General features: G+C 42.9%; 1 protein-coding gene across 2 annotated transcripts in view; it reads right to left on the bottom strand.

Moving 5' to 3' along the window:
- Positions 1–9,122: 9,122 nt before the first annotated feature.
- SNRNP48 (small nuclear ribonucleoprotein U11/U12 subunit 48) overlaps positions 9,123–20,004 on the bottom strand; it is a 30,905-nt gene continuing 20,023 nt past the window's right edge. Inside the window, exons 10-11 of one of the 2 annotated variants that reach the window (XR_006217498.1) lie at positions 16,771–16,831; positions 15,688–15,760 (exon numbers count right to left, since the gene is read on the bottom strand). The gene's annotated coding sequence lies outside the window, so the exon portion shown is untranslated. Of the gene's footprint in view, positions 10,102–15,687; positions 15,761–16,770; positions 16,832–20,004 lie in introns of those variants that run through there. The other variant, XM_042985762.1, reaches the window with a different exon arrangement.

Here is a 20,004-nt window from a genome sequence, read left to right on the forward strand (position 1 = left end):
CACTGGAGAGTCCTAGGGGTTCTCCAGAGCATGACACGAAGCTGCATTTCCCAACGTTGTAATCCCCTCCACACACCCTGGTCATCCATGCACTTCTGGAACACTTCCTGCCCCGACGCAGACGGTCTCAGCGGTTGTGAGACATTTTAACCAGGAGAAAGTCCTTGGTTTGTCTGAGCTGCAGTCTGTCTCCCCATGACTGCCCTACACTGCATACCAGCACAACGTGTGGGGGGTGGGGGGGCACCTGTAACGTGTGCATGAGCACGCCCCCTGACCAGCAGTCTCACTTGTAGGAATCGGTTCTACAGACACGAGCACAATGTGCAAAACAGAACAGTGAACGATTTTCATGGGGAACTTTCACGCTCTCCTGCTGAACAAGCAGAACCTTCCGTCTTGCTCTCCTGCTGTCCAAGATTGCCCCTCGGGTGTGCCGCAGAAGGGAGCCCTCCCCGAACTCCCCAGGACAACGGACTCGACAGCCTCGAAGGGTCTTCCTTTATATGCTCTCCATCTGAGATGCTCTGGCCTCACTGTCTTCTCGACCTCATTTCTTTCTCCTCCTCTCAGGATAAGCCGAGGGCTCCATGGAGAGGAGACGAAGGTAAAGTTGAATTCCACATGCTCCCTGAGCTGTCCGAGGCCACCTCTTCTGGCTAGGCTGGAAGGGGACAGTCGGGAAAAGGGAGGGAATCCACGTGTCCCCACACAGACTCTGCTCATGGGACGCCCAGCGCGACCACCCCTCCCGCAGTCACCAAGTGCACAGCTGTGGCGGAGGGTCCACTGTGAGGAGCAGCAGGAGTGGCCACAGGCCCCACAGCCAGGCCGTGAGCACAGAGGCCCCCGCATCTGCAGGCCCAGGACGGAGCAGCCGCCCAGGCCCGGGAAGGGGGGAGGCAGAACGGCCGCGGGAGCAGCGGCACAGGCCCCTGGGGGCCCTAAAGGGCTGCAGGGGCAGCGCGACCCTCCAAGGGCTGCACGATGGGACTGCAAGAGGGGCAGAGACGCCAGCAGGTGGATGGCCAGATGGGAGCCTCATGTCACCCTCACAGAGGGAGGCGACAGGAGCAGCTGAGGGGGAAGCCAGGTCTCAGCGCGGAGTCGAGGCCAAGGAGGGAAGATGGGGGAGAAGGGGATCCCAGGAGGGGGAGCCCCCCTCACCCACGTGACCATCCTCCGGCTGCCCCACCAGCCACGACAAAGGGAGAGGCTGGAGCAGCCCAGGGGCAGCCCCCAGGGCTCTTCTGCTCACAGCGCCCCCGCTCCCAGTCTGGCCCTTCCCTAGCTGGAGGGTGGGGGGTTGAGGGGGCCCTGACATCACCCATCCGGGCCCTGCTGGTGACAGGCCAGTAGCACAGGCTCCTCCTCCAGGAAGGTCAAAGCCAGCCCTGGGCAAAGGGGTCACGGGACAACCGTGGGCTTGAGGGCTGGGCGAGTGTCTAAGGCCGCGGGGAGCACACAGGCCAGGGAGGTGACTGCAGAGGGTGGCCGGGGCTGACATCCGGGGACAGATATCCGACGACCTTGGACCCTGCAGCAGGAGCCAGAGCAGCACGCAGTAGCAGCCAGGCTTTGGACAACACTCCCAGAACCACACAGTTTTGCTTACTGCGTGCGGGTCCACGAAGGAACCGAGGCCAAAGGGCCTCCGAATGTAACATCCTCTAGTGTCCCACAGCCCAGCAGTGACCACGCAGTGGATTCTGTGATGTCGCCATGCTGCAGCCTGAGGCCCCGGTCTCCAGGTCCCCGGAGAGCAGGTGCCAGGGCACCGCCCTGCTAGGCTGTCCCTGCTTTGCCTCCCTGGGCTGCCGGCAGGAAGTACCGTCCACACCTCCTCTCCTCCTCCTTCCCCAGGGCACCTGACCACAGACATTCAGGCCACAAGCAAGGCCTCCTGTCCCCTCAGGATGGTCAGGGAGGGGGTGCAGATGCATCTGAATTGCCAACAAACAGAACTGGGAAGAATCACGCAGACCCAGCGGTTCCAGAGGTCTGTGCTCCGGAGAAGTGCTCACCTGTGTTCCAGGAGATGAGCAGGGAATACTCGCAGGAAAGTGTTTGCAGCAGCAAGCACCAGGAGTGCCAAACGTCCCCAAACAGGAGGAAGTGTGGACGCACACACAGTGGGACACAGACCAGAGTGACCGTGAGCACACTCCTCACAGGAGCGAGGCTGCACCCCACATACCGTTGAGCGAAGAAGTAAGTGGTGGAAGAAGACACGCAGAACAGCTCAAAGCCAAGACTGAAAATGTCTGAGGGCACATATTTGGAACAACAGTAGAGAAACGAGGGCATGGAAACCACAGAAGGCAGGAGTGTGGATGTCTGCAGGGTGGGAGGAGGGAGACGTGATCAGGGAGGCTTCCACAGGGTTGACACATGACAAAAACCCACTCACCCCCTTCCAGTAAGATTCAAAATTCCAAGTGACAAGGTCACAAGACGACGTCCACTGTGCAGTGCTATGAGGAGGAGGAGAGGTCATGCCCATCAAGTGCTTGGCACAAATAGGTGCCCTACAGTTATGCTAATATTACTGCTGTCATATTAGTGCAATTGTTCCTGTTTTCAAAGGGTTTATGATCTAGGAAAGAACACTGAAAATATACACTAAATGATTAATGAGATGATAGAGGTGCTGTTTTCATGTTTCAGTGAAGAGAGTGGGAAGCCTTCTGGGTGGGACTCAGGGAATGAGCCCGATTCTGTTAAAAGGAAAGACAAGAAATGTAATTGCAGTCAGGAGGAAATGAGTATCATACATTTGTGGAGAAGCTTATAGCAGAAAACTAAGAAATTTCATTTCAAAGATACTTTTTGAATAACAACACAAAATGAAGTACTCTGCGGGGGGCGCCTGGGTGGCTCATTCGGTTAAGGGTCCGACTTCGGCTCAGGTCATGATCTCGTGGTCCGTGAGTTTGAGCCCTGCGTCTGGCTCTGTGCTGACAGCTCGGAGCCTGGAGCCTGCTTGGGATTCTGGGTCTCCCTCTCTCTCTGACTCTCCCCCATTCATGCTCTATCTCTGTCTCAAAAATAAATAAACATTAAAAAAAATTTTTTTTAATGAAGTACTTCGGAAGATGAGTTTGCTGTCATTTTTCTCTCGCAAATATGTTATACCAGAAACAGGATAAGCAAATACCAGGTGACCATGTAGTCCATGCAAGGCGGGATGGGGTGACGCAGTAAGGAGGGAATGTACCTGGGCTTGCAACCGGCATTCCCACTGACAAGTCATTCGAGCTATGTGAGTTCTGTTTCTTCAGCTGTGAAACTGGGACCAGCCAGTACCTGTCTCGTGGGGTAGTTACAAAGGTCAAATACAACCGTGCCTCAGCTGCTGTTCGGCACCCCACAGAAGAAACTTTGCTCCTAGGGAACCTAACCCAACACATCTATGCAAAGTGCCTCATTAGTAGAAAGCACTTAAGAAAGAGAAGCTACCATATTTCAAGTCTAAGAGGCATCAATCATAAGATGCATGCTAAAGACAACATTTGTGTCTGCCACAAAATGTATATGTTGAAACCTCATCCCCAGTTTGTGGTAATTGCATTGGGGCCTTTGGGAGGTGATCAGGTCACAAGGGTGGAGCCCTCGTGAATGGGGTTAGTGCCCTTATAAAAGAGACCCCAGAGAGTCCTTGCCCCTCCTACCATGTGAGGACACAGCGAGCCAGGTCTCACCAGACACTGAATGTGCTGGCACTGTGATCTTGGACCTCCCAGCCTCCAGAACTGTGAGAACTAAATGTTATTTCAGTCAGCCAGTCTATGGCATTCTGTTACAGCAACCTGAATGGCCTAAGACAGTGCATGCTATTAATTAAGGGGGTAGGTGCTTACAAAACTACCGAAAAAGGCTGGAGGAACAGGCCCCAGGCTGGCTTTTCAGGAATAAATCCCAGAACAACACCTGAGAATTGGCCCACCAAGAGAATTGCCACCTTGGCCACAACCAGGAGCTGGGGAATCAGGAAGCTGCTGAGTGACAAAGATCCAGGACCACATGGCTTAGCAGAGATTCAATGATAAGGAAGCCACTGCTACTGTGGCTTTCTCCAGAGAGAAATGCCCTTGGCTCAAAAAACACCAGGAAATCTCCCCAAGAACCAAACCTGCAGAACACAGGCCCTGCTTCCTGCCTGGGATGCCAGCTTATGCTGCATTCACTCCTACCTGCAGATGGCCCACAGGCCCATCTGACTGGAAGCCCGCAATCTCATCGTTAACCCTTGCTGCAAACCAGAGGCATGGCTTTTAGCCTCTACAGTGCAGGAAGACAAATGAGAAGGAGGGTAGAATGAGCCCCAATCCCCCACACCCACCCCAGGGAGCTTAGGTAAAGAACCCATCACTGGCCTGTAACCAGCTACAGCAAACAATGAAAACTGATACCTGTTTTCCCTCTTGGCATAGGGAAGAATCAAATAAAAGGGAACAGCTAACCTGTTTCTTTTCTTCTAGGTGACTTTTTTCCCCAAACAGGAATGTCTCCCACTGTTATCTACCTAGCAATACCACAGATGGCTTTTTGAAGTAGCTGGTTTGCAAAGCAGCTGAGGAAGTGAAATTCCTACATAAAGTAAAAGAACGCTCCTTTCAACTAAAAGAGTTGTCTTTTATGGCTCTCACATCAGATTCATTGAAATTTTTTCCTCCCTGCAAATACACTGCTCCTTCTTAATGATTAAGCAAGCCAACAGAGCCCTAGAAATTTCAGAAATTCTCTGAAATGCTTTACTTCTTGCTTCCCATGGACAATTTCAAGACTGGCGACATTGGTTTCTCCAAGCGGGTGAGGACACAAAAGTTTCATCTAACCATCATCCACCCTGCTCACCTCAAAGGTGAAGAGGACAACATCTCACCCTCCCGTTAAGAAGCCTCCACTGGTGGGGGTGCCTGGCTGGCTCAGTGGGTGGAGCATGACCTCAGGGTTGTAAATTCAAGTCCCACATTGGGTATAGAAATTACTTAAAAAAATCTTTCTTGGGTACCTAGGTGGTTCAGTCAGTTGAGCATCCAACTCTTGATTTCAGTTCAGGTCATGATCCCAGGGTGGTGGGATCAAGCCCTGTGTTGGTGTCTGTGCTGAGTGTGGAGCCTGCTTAGTGATTCAGTCTATCTCTCTGCCCCTCTCCCCTGCTCGCTCTTTCTCAAAAAAAAAAAATAAATAAATAAATAGAAAAAAAAATAGAATCTTTGGGGGAAAAAAAAAGAAGCCTCCACTGGGATACACATGGGGAGCACAGGGACAAGGTGACACATCTGTGCCCTGGTCATCAAGTCACCCCTTCGCATGATTCTGGGCAAACTACCATCTTCCCTGGCCTTAATGATTTCACTTCTAAAGTGTGGACTAAGCTACTTTCTCTAGCACCTTCCATGAATATGAGGGCAGGAGATAAAACATCGCCATAGACTGGGGCACCTGGGTGGCTCAGTAGGTTAAGTGTCCGACTTCGGCTCAGGTCATGATCTCGCAGTTTGTGAGTTCGAGCCCCGCGTCGGGCTCTGAGCTGTCAGCTCAGAGCCTGGAGCCTGCTTCGGATTCTGCGTCTCCCTCTCTCTGCCCCTCCCCCACTTGTGCTCCATCTCTATCAGAGATAAATAAATGTAAAAAAAAAAATTAAAAAACATAGGCATAGACTGCATGGAGTGTAGAGCAATAAGCTAGTCTGGCTGCCCACCCCCCCGCCCCCATTCATTACCATAGTGAGTCCCTGCTACCTCCTGTGCACTTCTGTGTAAAACCTAGCCTTACTGTTTTTTTTCATTCCAACAGAGAAATTCTTACTATGCACATTTCCCTCCTTCTTTTCTACCAATGAATGTACTATGAGATGCCAAGAGTGCAGCCCTCAAGCTTCATGGTCAAGAGCTGAGTCTTAATGTCAGGACCGGATATGAATCTTCAGCAACTTACATTAGCTGCTCAATCTCTCCAAGCCTCAGCGTCCTCATCTGCATACTGGATATTGACGATGACAGTAATTCCCATAGGGTGAAGAGTGAATGAGATGATATATGTGCTGCTGGCTGTGGTGTGCCACCCAGATCTCCCCTATGAATGGAGGCAATTTTCCCCAGCCACCAGATGATAGCCACTATCTGACATACTCCCCCAAATTGCCTTTGGTCCAAGGGAGACCGCGTCCAAAATTACAGCCCATCCAGGGTGTTGGGTAGAAGGTGGAGCTTGCACCCAGTGAATGCTGGATGTGGGAGTATAAAGGTCTGCTTGCTGCTTGCCCCAGCTAGAGACAGCTCTGAAGGATTACCCCAGTCTCAGAATCCCTACTCCCTCTAGGATCAGGTAAGGCCTTTGTCCTGACTGCATTGGAGTTAAATTTCCCCTTCTGGCCAGTCAGGCTTCCTTCCCCATCCCACAGGTGCAGATCCTGAGAGCACGCTCAGCATCAAATCTCAGTCTCAGACACTGTTCCCAAGGAACCTAAGACATGTATGCAAAGTGTCTCATGAATAGGAAGAATTCAGTAAAGGGAAGCTCCATATGTCATCAAGTCTAAGAGTCATCAATCACAAGAGGCCCATTATTTTATGTACCATTAAGAAAGAAAAGTATCCCAAATGGCAAGTCTAATAATAGGTGACACCCACGTAGATAGAACTCAAACACCAACCAAAGAGTGTTCCTCCTGCAGAATAGGACAGCAAGGCTCAGCCACAGTACTGGATGAAGGAAGGGGGAAAAATCACCCTGACAGTCTGCATTGAGCTCTCTTCAAGCAAAGAATTGAATCTGAAGGACCTCAGGGTGATAGCACCTCTAGGGCACTGGCAGAAGCAGACACATATCCTCTCTAGAAAAACTCAATGTCTTTTCGTGACAACAGTGATCGCAAACCTGTTCAGGTTTCAGAGAAGTTAAACAAATTTTTTTTAACGTTTATTTTTGAGAGAGATACAGAGACAGAGTGCAAGCAGGGGAGGGGCAGAGAGAGAGGGAGACACAGAACCCGAAGCAGGCTCCAGGCTCTGAGCTGTCAGCACAGAGCTCAACGTGGGGCACGAACTCAGAAGCCATGAGATCATGACCTGAGCTGAAGTCGAACACTTAACTGACTGAGCCACCCAGACGCCCCAGGTTTCAGAGATGTTAAAATAAGTAAGAGAGGTATTTATATTAGAATCAATGAAGTACAGCACTATTCTGTTCAAAAAGACGTGAGCATGCCCAGCTGTCACTATGCCATGGCGGTCACTCCTAACATTGCCCGTGTAGCTCACCACAGTCAAAACTGGCCACAGGAAATGACCATGTTTCCTCTGAACCCTGGAGCCAGTAGACCCAAAGCAGAAATCACAGAAATAAAAGCATAACCCACTATGGGCAGAAATAACATATTCCAATAAGACTGATAATGGTAGGAAAGAACTCAGAATAGGAAATGGGAAGCCAGGGCCCCAGTCTAGTTCTCCTAATTAGCTATTGGAACCAAGATAATTCACTTAACTTTCCTAAGGCTCAATTTCCTCACACCTTCTCAACAATGCGAGGGGAACAAAAAAATTAAAAAAGAAAAAAAGAAACTATCCTTCCTACTCAAGTATTATAGTAGATGAACGAGTACTTTGAAGAGTTAGTAATTATTATTAAACGTATACGTATTGAACACTTCCTACATGTTTTAGATCCTGGAGATACAACTTTTTACAAATAAAATCCCTGCTCACATAGAGCTTGCATTCTAGCAGACTCTAGCATCATTACTGTAAATCGTTCTTCCTTCTGTAGCAGGAATTTGCCACACTCACAGATCACCAGAGAAGGCTCAGTTCCACACGGGCAAGGCTTTGAACAGGGTACAAGAAGCACAGTATGGTCATTGCCTACTTCCACACATACTATTTAGAAACGTGTAAATCAACTGCACTCTGAGTTCTGATCATGAGACATTAGACATTTATTTGCTTGCAGGTCACGCTGGAAAGATGGGAATTTGGGTGAGGCAGACACATCTGGAGATAAGAGAATACCTCTGATTTGTCACATCCAGCCCACATCCATTGACAAGGGCATTGAATCCTTCCACACTCCTGAGCCCCTCTCTCTGGTCCAGTCCCCTCGGATCAGGAACGATCTACCTTAACTCCAGACTAAAGCAAAGCAAGCGATCACTTTCAGATGACTGCAACAGTAAGTACGGTGGTTAGGGGCAGATGTTCCAAAGGTAAACACTTCTGAGTTGGGGTCACTTCTCTGATTTGTGGTGGCTGCGCAGTCTTGGACATGTCCCTAGAGCTCTAAGTCTGGGTCCTTATCTGTTAAGTGGGAATGATAGCAGTTCCTATCTCGTATGGTGTTGTGGGGATTAAGTGAAGTAATGCATGTTAGGTGCACGGTACTCGGACAGAACAAGTGCCCAATGACAGCCGTCATCATTGCTGTTGTTGCTACTGTTGTTATTACCAGCCTCCACTTCCGGTCTAGATGTGTGTCTCAGTGATGTTCCTGACAGTTTCTGGAATGTTCCCATAGCTAGAGAATTTTCAGGGAACTGAAGAGGAGGCCAGAAGTCCTGACACTTTTCATTGCAGCTTCCTGGTAAAAGAACAATGGTTAACACTTCCATGACCCTCTAAGAGATGCCAAATCCGGAGGCCTGCCTGTCCCGTCTGAGCTCTGAGAGGCAGTTAGCTGCTGTCTGCTCACCTGTGCCCCACTCCCTCCATCAATTCCCTCAGGCACCCGGATGATACCCAGTGCTGCTCAACCCCTCTCCTCACACAGACAGTACAGGGGCTGGGCCACAGGCCCTATACTGACGAGTGAGACAGGTAAGGAAGGGTGAGATGGCGGGACAGCCTCCTGGGAGCAGCTATTCCCTTCATCAGAGACCAGCTCACCAGCTTCTCCTAACTCAGAAAGCCCAATGCTCCGAAATCAAGACTTGGCTCTTTCATTTTGACTTTTAATGTGCTTCAATTAAAAGAAGCGGGTCTGGAGCCAGAAAAACATGGCACACTGTTCCTTTTATGTTTATATATTACTCAGAAAACTGACCTCCAAGAAGTTTTTGAAAATTTCCAAACTCAATTCTTACCCTGTCAAACAAAGCCACGTTTACAAATAATTGTTTTTAAAAATAGATTTTATTTTTTAGAACACTTTTGGTTCACAACAAAATTGAGCGAAGGTATAGAGCTCCCATACATCCTGACCCCCGCATGCACAGCCTCCCTCACTGTCAACATCCTCCCCAATCATTGTCTTTGATGATCACCTCTAATAAAACAATCTAAAGCTGCAGACCTTTTTTCGTGAATCTCCTGGAATAACTTGCCTTGTATATACTAGTCACACTCTAACCTGGCAAAAAATTATGGGAAATGTATCTATTCTTGATAAAACCATGATTCAACAAAGCTATCAATTTTGCCTCCTTGGCTCCAAATTCTACTTCTTCTCTGAAGAAATCAAACTCTTTACACCTGTAATATTTTTTAGGTGATGAGGCTATTTTCTCAAGTGGGTTGTCCACATATATCTCCTGTAACAGGGAGAAAATTCTTTCTTTTCCTTCCACCTCTTTAAGTCTCAGCATCCATCTCAAATTAGATCCCTTTCTCTTTGCGGCCTCAGAGTTAGTTTCTTTCTGCTTCAGGGTTATTACTAGAACCACTAAGTTTGGTATTTCATCTCCAATAGACTGCTACTCGAAACCCATGACCCACAGGCATATGCCCACAAATACTCTTCATGTAGAATAACACAATTTTCCACATGTAGTCTGTGTCTTCACCTATACTGTTAACTTCCCAGTACTTCTCAACTGTTGGTTTCTATTCTCCCAGTGATTGTCCTAAAGTGTGTTTCTTTCAAATTCCCAGCACCAGGCTGGATACACTGTACATATTCCAGTTGAAGTACAGTTGCTCCAAGCTGCCTTACCCAGGGGAGTCCAGGGTCCTTCCAGATTGATAAAAGTAAGACAGGCTGACTTGTTAAGAAGAACGTCTCTTAAATTCCTTCCTCGAAGGAAGCTGGACTTGCTTCCCTCATGGCTTAACCGAGCATTACTGATAACCATCCCAGGGCATGGGGTTACAGCTACCAGTCCTAGGTGTGATAGAACATGTTTAACTGAACTATACCTGACTCCTAATCATTCGTTGCCTTAAGTTTCTTCCAGACTATCTTGACTCCCTACATAGACTGGGAGCTCCTGGAGGGGGGGGGGGGGGATGCTATCATATTCTTTCTTTCCTTTTTTTTTTTCTCTTCCCATTGCTGAGGCATAGCTTCAATAAAATAAAATTCACCAATTTTAAGTGTGTGATTTGGAAAGTTTTAACAAATGTATTCAGTCTTATTAAAACCAACACCACAATAGTGACACAGAATATTTCCATCATCCTAAAAACTTCTTTGTGCTACTTTATAGTCTCCTCCTCCCGCCAACCCCTAGCAACCACTGATTTATCACTGTTTTACCTTTTCTAGAACTGTATATAAGGGGAATCATATAGTATATATACTCTTATGTGTGGCTTCTTTCACTTAACATGCTTCTGAGATTCATCCATTGCTGTATCAGTAGTTCACTCCTTTTTATGGCTGAGTAGTATTCTATTGAATGGACAGATAATTTGCCTATCCATCTGCCAGCAGATGGACATTTCAGTTGTTTCCACTTTGGAGCTACTGTGAATAAAGCTGCTATGAATATCTGTGAACAAGTCTGAGTGTGGATATGTTTCATCCTTGGTAACACAGAAACACTCTAGGAGTAGTCTAGGAAAAAGACTGCTGGACTGTATGGTAAATGTACATTTAACTTTTAAAAAGAAGAAAAAAACACTCTAAGTCTTCTAAAATGACTGTACAGTTATACAGTCCTGCCAGCATTAAACGAGAATTGTAGTTGTTCCACATTCTCAGCAACACTTGATATTATCAGTCTTTTAATTTCAGCCATTCTTGGGTGTGTAGTGTTGTTTTATTGTGGTTTTAGTTTGCATTTCCCTTAGTAATGACGTTCAGCATCTTTTCATGTGCTTATTTTTCATGTATCTTCCTTTGTCAAGTGTCTACTCAAATCTTTTGTCCATTTTTGGGAGGTTGTTTCTAAAGAGTTTTTTACATAGTCTAGCTATGTCCTTTGCTACATGTTTTGTGAATGCTTAGTCCCATTCTACAGTTTGCCTTTTCAAGTGCAAACGTTTAATTTGATGAAATCCAACTTAATGGCTTTCTCTGTTATCTTTTATGTGTCCTATTTAATAAATCTTTGCCTAACCCAAGGTCACAAATAACTTCTGCTATGTTTCCTTTTAGAAGTTTTATATTTCAGCTCTTATATGTAAGTTTATGATAAACTTCAGGTTGATGTGGTATGAGATAAAAATTGAGGTTCATTACATTTCATATGGATATCATGTTGTTCCTGCATATTTTGGTGAAAGTATTATCCTTTCCTCACTGAATCTCAGTAGGTTCTGAAAAATCAACTGGTCACATCTCTGTGCATCTAATTCTGGATTTGCTCTTCTGTTCTACTCATGTCTATCCTTATGCCAATACCACTCTGTCTTAGTTACTGTAACTTCATAATAAATCTTGAAACTGGGTAATATAAGTCTTCCAACTTTATCCTTTTTCCTTCTAAAATGTTCTGATTCTTTTAGGTCCACTGCATTTCCATACACACACACATATATGTTTTTTTTGTTTTTTTTTTTTTTTAAGAGAGAGAGAGTGAACAGGGGGAGAGTCAGAGAGAGAGGGAGAGAGAATCCCAAGCAGGCTCCATGCTGTCAGCACAGAGCCCAATGCAGGGCTTGATCTCACAAACTGTGAGATCATGACCTGGGCTGAAATCAAGAGCTGAATCCTCGACTGAGTCACCCAAGCACCCCTTCCATATAATTTTTAAATCAGTCTTTCAATGAAAGAATGGAAAGAAACAATGGAGGGAAAGGAAGAAAGAAAGGAAGAATGAGAAAAGGAAAGGAACAAAGAAACAAAGCAAGCCAGCCAGTCTGCTAGCATGCTACAACATAGATGAACGTTCAGGGCATTATGCTAAGTGCAATAAGCCAAACACAAAAGGACAAATATTCCATGATTCTACATAAATGAGATTCCTAGAGTAGCAAAGTCAGAGACATAAAGTGAAATGGTGGTTGCCAGAGGCTGGGGAAGGGGAAATAGGGAGCTATTTAATGGTACAAGAATTTTGGTGTGGGAAAATGAAAAAGTTCTGGAGACGGATGGCGATAATGGTGGCACAGCAATGTAAATGTACTTAATGCCACTGAACTGTATATTTAAAAGTGGTTTGGGGACTGGGTGGCTCAGTTGGTTATGTGTCTGACTCATGATTTCGGCTCAGGTCATGATCTCACAGGTTCCTGAGATGGAACCCCACTTTGGGCTTGGCGCTCACAGGGCAGAGCCTACTTGAGGTTCTCTCTCTGCCCCTCTCCTGCTTGCATATGCATGTGCTCTCTCTCAAATAAACATACAAAATAAAAATGGTTAGAATGGTAAATGTTATGTATACTTTATAATAAAAAATACATTATGCTTTTTCTAAAAAGGGCCTGCTGGGAATTCATTGCACTTGCATTGAATCTATTGTATTCAATCTAATGAGAATTGGTATGTTACATTTAGAGTGTTCTGATTTATGAGCATGGCATCTCTCTTCATTTATTTAAATTTTCTTTAATTTCTCTAAGCAAGATTTATAGTTTTCAGTGTACAGGTCTTACACACATTTTACCTCTCTACATATATTTTATGTTTTTTTATGCTATTTCTAATTTTCATTACTAGCATACAAAAATAATAAGATTTTTGTATATTGACTATATAGCCTTGCTAAATAAGCTCTAGTAGATTTTTTTTAATAAATACCTTACAGGATTCTACATAGAGGATTATGTCACCTGTGAATAAATACAACATTACTTCATCTTTTCTAATCTATACACTTTCTTTCTTTTTACTGCATTATTGCACCAATTAGGACCTTGGTACAACATTGAGCAGAAAGGGCAGAGCAGATGCCTTTGTCTTGCTCCCAATCTTAAGAGATTATTCATTCTTTAACCATTAATTATGATGTTAAATCCAGGGTTTTTGTAGATGTCCCTTATCAGGTTGAGGAGGTTCTCCTCTATTTCTAGTTTGCTGACAATATTTTGTTTTGTTTTTTAAAACCATGAATAGGTACTGAATTTTATTATCTGCTTTTCCTGCATCTAGAGAGGATAATAGGATTTTCCTTTTTTAGTCTGTCAATATAGTGAACTACCTTTATGTTCAATGATGTTCAATATACCATCCTTAAATTCCTGGAATAAAACTCACTTGATCATACTTTTTTTTTTTTTTTAATGTGTTGCTGGATTCATTTGTTTGCAAAACTTTGCCAACTTTTTGTTAAGGTGTCTAAGCTCATGAGATCTGTTGGTCAACAGTTTACCTGTAAGATCTTTGTCTGATTTTGTTATCAGGGGGACAGCTGGGAGTTTTCTTCTTCCATTATCTGGGTTTATGAAGAATTGATATTATTCCTCCTCAGATATTTGGTAGGATTTACCAGTGAAGCCACCTGAGACTGAACTTTTCTTTGTTGGAAAGTTGGGACTAAAGTTTTCTTTGTTGGAAAGTTTTTAACTGAATTCAATGTAGTTACTGAATAGATATAAGATGATTTCAAATGATGTTTCTTCTCAAGTGGGCCTAAGTGATTTGTATATTTCAAGGAATTTATCCATCTAAGGTGTTGAATTTATTAGCATATTATTCATAATACTTTTTTTTTATCATTTTTTAAGTGTTTATTTTCAGAGAGAGAGAGTTCAAGTGGGGGAGTAGAGAGAGAGGGAAGAAAATCCCAAGCAGGCTCTGTGCTGTCAGAGCAAAGCACAACACAGGGCTTGATCTCATAAACCAAACTGTGAGATCATGACCTGAGCGGAGATCAAGAGTCGGACACGTAACCAACTGAGCCACCCAGGTACCCATTCCTTTTTATCATCTTAAAGTCTATAGAATCTATAGCAACATTTCCATGTTCACTCTTGGTATCAGTAATTTGTGTCTTTTTTTTTGTTTTTCCTCTCGGCTAGAATCTGGTTAGATCCATCTGTCTAGAGGCTTGTCAATTTTTTTCAACATTTTCTTGAAATCTGCTTTTGGTTTCATTTACTTTCCTTACTGCTTTTCAGTTTTCTAGTTCACTGACATCTGTTCTTTATTGTCTCCTTCCTTCTGTTTAATTTGATCTTTTTCTACTGTTTCCAGGTGGAAGTTTAGATCATTAATGTGAGATTTCATCTTTTCTTAGTTAAGCATTTAATGCCATAAATGTCCTTCCCACAAACTTCGATGTTGTTTTTATTCTGATTCAGTTTAAAACACATTCTGATTTGCCTTATAATTTTTGACCCATTAGTTACTTAGAAGTAGGTTGTTTCGTTTCTAGATGTTTGAGGATTCTTCAGATATCTGTTATGGATTTCTAGTTTAATTCTGTTGTGGTCCTATGTGAGCACATATTTTGTATGATTTCAATCCTTTCAAATGTACTGAGAGTTGTTTTATGGCCCAGAATATGATCTTGGTCACTATCACAAGTGTGTCTGAAAAGAATAGGTTGTCCAGATGGAGTGTTCTACAAATGTCAGGTCAGGTTGGTTGACAGTGTTGTGCAACTCTTCTCTTCTTCTCTTCACTCATGTGCTGTCTGCCCGTGCTATGAATTACTGAGGGAGGAGAGTCGAAATCTCCACTGTAATTGTGAATTTGCCTGGTTCTCCTTCAGTCCTGCCGATCTTTGTTGCAGGTATTTTGAACCTCTCTTATGAGGTGCACATATATTTAGGATTGTGACATACTCTTGATAAGCTGAATTCTTTGACATTTTGAAATGTTCCTTTTCATCTGTGGTAGCATTCATTGTTCTAAGTCTACTTTGATTGTAATATACTTTCTTTTGATTAGTGTTAGGACACATTTTCCCTATCTTTTTATTTTTAACCTACTTGTATCCTTATATTTAAAATGGGTTTCTTATAGACAACATATGGCTAGGTATTGCCTTTTTATCTAATTTGACAATCTCTGTCTTTTGAGTATTTAGAATATTTACACTTAATGTTTAATAAGGTCAGTATGAGTGGGTTTAAATCTACCCTCTTGCTATTTGTTTTCTATTTGTCTTATTTGTTCTTTTCTTCTTCTTCTTTGTATCTTCTTTTAGATTGTTTTTAATGATTCTGTTTCCTCCCCACTATGGTTTATTAGCTATTCCTCTGTGTTTTATTTATTTAGCAGCTTCTCTGGGGTTTATTATATATATTTACTTACCACAGTCTGTATTCAAATACTATTATACATGTACAGTGTGAAACCCTTACAACAATATATTTCCAATTCCCCCTTCCACACTTGTGCTACTGTTGTCTACAGACAGCTGTGGCTGATTCAAGTATGTGTAACCATGTCCACGATCGGTATTCCCACAATACCACAACCTACATACAGAGCATACTATATAGGAAAAAGTGAGAAATGGAATAATACATTCCATGCTAACAATGGTATCTCTATTTGGGGGAGAGGCTGACTGCATAGTCACAATTAATCAGAACAGCCACCAACCAGCTTTAGCTCTGGAGCAGGGTACGCTGAAGCCGACAGCTGTGCTAGACATCAGCCCTTATTTGTTGGATCATGGCGGTGCCTAGGAGAGAGTCAGGAAACTCTGTGGCAAGAGGGTGAAATGGGAGACAGCAGTTATTTACTAGGCAGTTTAGAAGCATTTCAGTCTTTTTACACTGGTCAGCCATTCAGGTGCGTACCAGCTGTATATATACCCTGGAGGTAGGTAATGTGAAGCATCTCCCTATATACACTTCTTTACAGAGTCTTCAATGATGTATTGGCTTATGTGCCAATATTATAGTCAGACAGAATTCTGAAGGCCTAAGAGAGGTTGGTCTCTAAGCCAAGCAAGACATATGAGGCAGAGCAGAAAGAAAATATTCACAAGTATGCTACAAATAATAATGGCAGGTACTTAGTACTTAACATCTATCAGACACCAGGTGAAGCAAATCACATTCATTATCTTGAAACCTCAGAGCTACCCTTGAGAGCATACTGTTACTCTCAATCTACAGATGAGGAATAGGAGGCATGGAAAGATTAATTCACCCAGGGTCACAGTGAAGAAAGAGGCAGACCTATACTGTATCCATCTGACTCATCACAGTGGTCCCTTTGATAGGGTATTCCTTCCATTATGTGAAGAATTTGTTATTTAAAAGTGTTTCATTTATATTAGTGTCAGCAACAGCAAATAAAGCCCATCTCTCTGTATTCCCTATATCTCCCCTTAATTAGCTTTCTCATTCTAAAAGAGGAATCATGACTTCGAGCTGGAAGAACAACTTGGGTTACCAAAGCGCCATGATTATGGGAAATGAGCCTCATAAACACAGTACTCAAGCAACCCAACCCCAAATCCCTTAATTGGTGCCACAAGGTATGATCCTCAGAAGGCAGGACTCTCTGGAGCCTGCAGCCTTCCTTAATTTAATAGTGTCCAGATGTTATGTGCAGCAACTTTTTAAAGTGGAAGTGCCTCCTGCCTTTTATTACTAAACCAAAGAACTAAAAATAAGCTTAGAAGTTTACATTCTATTTTATGGCAGCATCCTTTCTCTTAGGTGGCCATACTGGTTTTTTGAATGGGAAACTGACTCAACTTACTCAGTACAGATGAATCTAGCATGCAGCCCCTTACATCCGACAAATCTTACTTTTTTCTTTCCTGAAAGACAGAAATACAAATCCTGGTCCCAATCTAAATATCCAAAAGCTGTGAGGACTTTCAATTACACCAAATTCCCAAATTTGTGACCAGAGTAGGAAGTACAATCATTAATGTAACAAATAAGTGAGGTTTAGTTTAGTAATTAACACACCTGCTGGCTCAATTGTAACAACTCAAAAGCAAGCTACATAAAAAGAAATTAGCCTTATAAATATACTCAAACAACTACAAGTAGATTTTGTTTTTTTATACTCAACGCAACAAAGCTTTACATCAGACCTCTTGGACCTTTATGAACTCACTAAACATTAAAAGAAAGCATCCTCAAAGACATGGGTAAAAACCCTACACACACTTTTATAGTATTAATATTTCTGTGTGATAGAATATATAGGTGATTAGAAAATATTTTTCAAAGCCAATTTAAAACATCTTATGTAAAATTTACCATTTGACAACTAATTTTCACTAAAAGGCCTGAGATTATCCAATCAGCCTTACTCAAAAGTGGCCAATACCTGGAGATCATTGATCTAATTAAATTCTGAGTGATGAGTTAAGTTTCCTATTGAATGTAATCAGTGTCCTGGGCTCTGCACAGCAGCCACCTTGACAACAAGTACATTAAAGCAACCAAGTCTAAATATTTGAGAAGCTTCCTTAATTTCTTTCTGCTCACAGATCCCTTCTCTCTTGAGTTTCAGCATTAGCACCATTATCCTATGATAGATTGAAAAACCATACCCACATCCTCCTCCTCAAGATAAGCAGGAAATGGGAAGCAGCAGACAGGGGATTAAGCAGGTCTGAGTTTTTCCTCAGTTGTTTCCAATTTCCTTATGTTGGCTAAGATTTCTCTAAGAATCTATCATTTAACTATCAAGCAGTCTTAATTTGGGGAGGTGCTGTGAGATTTTGATTTTTATGAGTTCATGTGAAATGTAAAGCTGATTGATGCAATGAACTTTGGTGCACAATTAAAGGGTATCAAGATACAAAGCAAGTTCATTTATGGATCAGCTTGAATTTAACAAAATGGCAGGCGGCAAAATGTTCATTTTTTTTGGATTTTATAAAGGAGTTCAGAGAACTTGGTGGATATACAGAGACTGCTATGAAATGGCAGACATTAACATGATGGGAATCCATTAGAAAGTATCCACAGTTAATAAAAGTTTGTATAGGGGTGCCTGGCTGGCTCGGTTGATGGAACATGCAACTCTTGATCTTGGGGTTGTGAGTTCGGGCCCCATGTTGAGTGTAGAGATTACTTAAAAAATAAAAATCAAAAAAAAAATAAATAAATAAAAGTTTATATAGTGGTTAAGAGCAGGGGCTCTAGTTCCAGTCTTTGTTGTGTTGTTTGTATGATGTTGGGAAAATAATTAAGCATCTCTATGCCTAAATTTTCTCATCCACAAACATTTATTACCTACATTATTCAAGGAATCATACGAAGCACTTTGGGGATTCAAAGATAAGCATTATGTATTTTACTTTCAAAAAATTTTTAAACCTAGTCGGAGACAGAAGCAGTGCATGAGTAATTATGAGAGAGAAATACTGAAAGAGCACGGACCCTGGGGCAAGACTGCCTAGACTAGAACTCCAGCTCCACCACTGTCTTTGAGAATGAGAGAAAGTTACTGAGTTCCTTCAGCTTCAGTTTCCTCATTTCTAAAATGGTGATAATATCAGTATTTAATGGTGTGTCAGAGTGTTTTCTGAGAACTAAATATGTTTAATATAAAGAGCTCATCAAAACCACAATGAAATACCACTTCACACCCATTGGAATGGCTATTACCAAAAAACAAAAAACCACATCTTTGTTGCCAAAGATGTGGAGAAACTGGATCTCTGGAGCATTACTGGTCAGAATGTAAAATGCACAGACCCTGTGGAAAACAGTGTAGTGGTTTCTCAAAAAATTAAACACAGTTACCTTATGACCCAGCAATTCTAATTCTAGGTACACATTTACAAGAAGTGAAAGCAGGGACTCAAACAGATCTTTGTACACCCATGTTCACAGCAGCCAAAAGTTGGAAATAACCCAAACATCCACCAACAGATGAATGACGAACAAATATGGAATATACACGCAATGGAATATTAGTTAGCCTTGAAAGAAATGAAATGCTGATACATGCTACAACATGGATGAACCCTGAAAACACTAAGTAAAATAAGCCAGACACCAAAAAAACAAATATTCTATTATTCCACTTACATGACTTCCCTAGAATAGTCAAATTCCTAGAGACAGAAAGTGGTGTGGTGGTTACCAAGGGCTGGGAGAAGGGGTAAACGGAGAGTTGCTGTTTAATGAGTAGAGATTTTCAGTTTGGGATGATGAAAACATTCTGGAAACGTATGGCAGTGACAGTTGTACAACAACATGAATGTTAATGCCACTGAACTATACACTTGAAAATGGCTAAAATGGTAGAGGAGACTGGGTGGCTTAGTTGGTTAAGCGTCAGACCTTTGATTTTGCCTCAAGTCATGGTCTCACAGTTCGTGGGGTCCATTCGCACAGGCTGTCAGAGACTGCTTGGGATTCTCCCTCTGCCTCTCCTCCACTCACACACACACACACTCTCTCTCTCTCTTTCCACTCATACACACACACACACACACACTCTCTCTCTCTCTCTCTCTCTCAAAATAAATAAACATAAAAAATTGGCTAAAATGGTCAATTTTATGTTACGTACACCGTGTGTGTGTGTGTGTGTGTGTGTGTGTGTGTGTGTGTGTGTGTTTGTGTATGTGCAAAACAGAGTCTGCTACATAGTGAGTGCTCAATAAATGTTAGCTATCCTTAGTGCTTTTAAAAGACTTCAGGAGAGAATATTGTTATAGCCAGTAGATCATAAATGTAGGCAAGAAGGTACCATCAGAAATAGGATTAAATAAACAGGTAAAATGGGTAACAGTTATAGTAATTATTAATATCAGTATTTTATGAATCAAAAATTAGATATTAAATGACAGGGGCTTGCAAATGCTTTTGTCAAAATTTAAGATAATAAATTGACAACCACTGTGGGGGGTTATATTGATAAAAATGTAAAACCTGCTCTCAAGGAGCCATAATCCAGTGAAGGAGTCTGAAACATAAAGAGGCAAGCATGGAAAATTAAAACATGCAAGGATCAAACAAA

The sequence above is a fragment of the Panthera tigris genome, chromosome B2 (assembly GCF_018350195.1).
Source record: "Panthera tigris isolate Pti1 chromosome B2, P.tigris_Pti1_mat1.1, whole genome shotgun sequence".
Classification (NCBI taxonomy): Eukaryota; Metazoa; Chordata; class Mammalia; order Carnivora; family Felidae; genus Panthera; species Panthera tigris.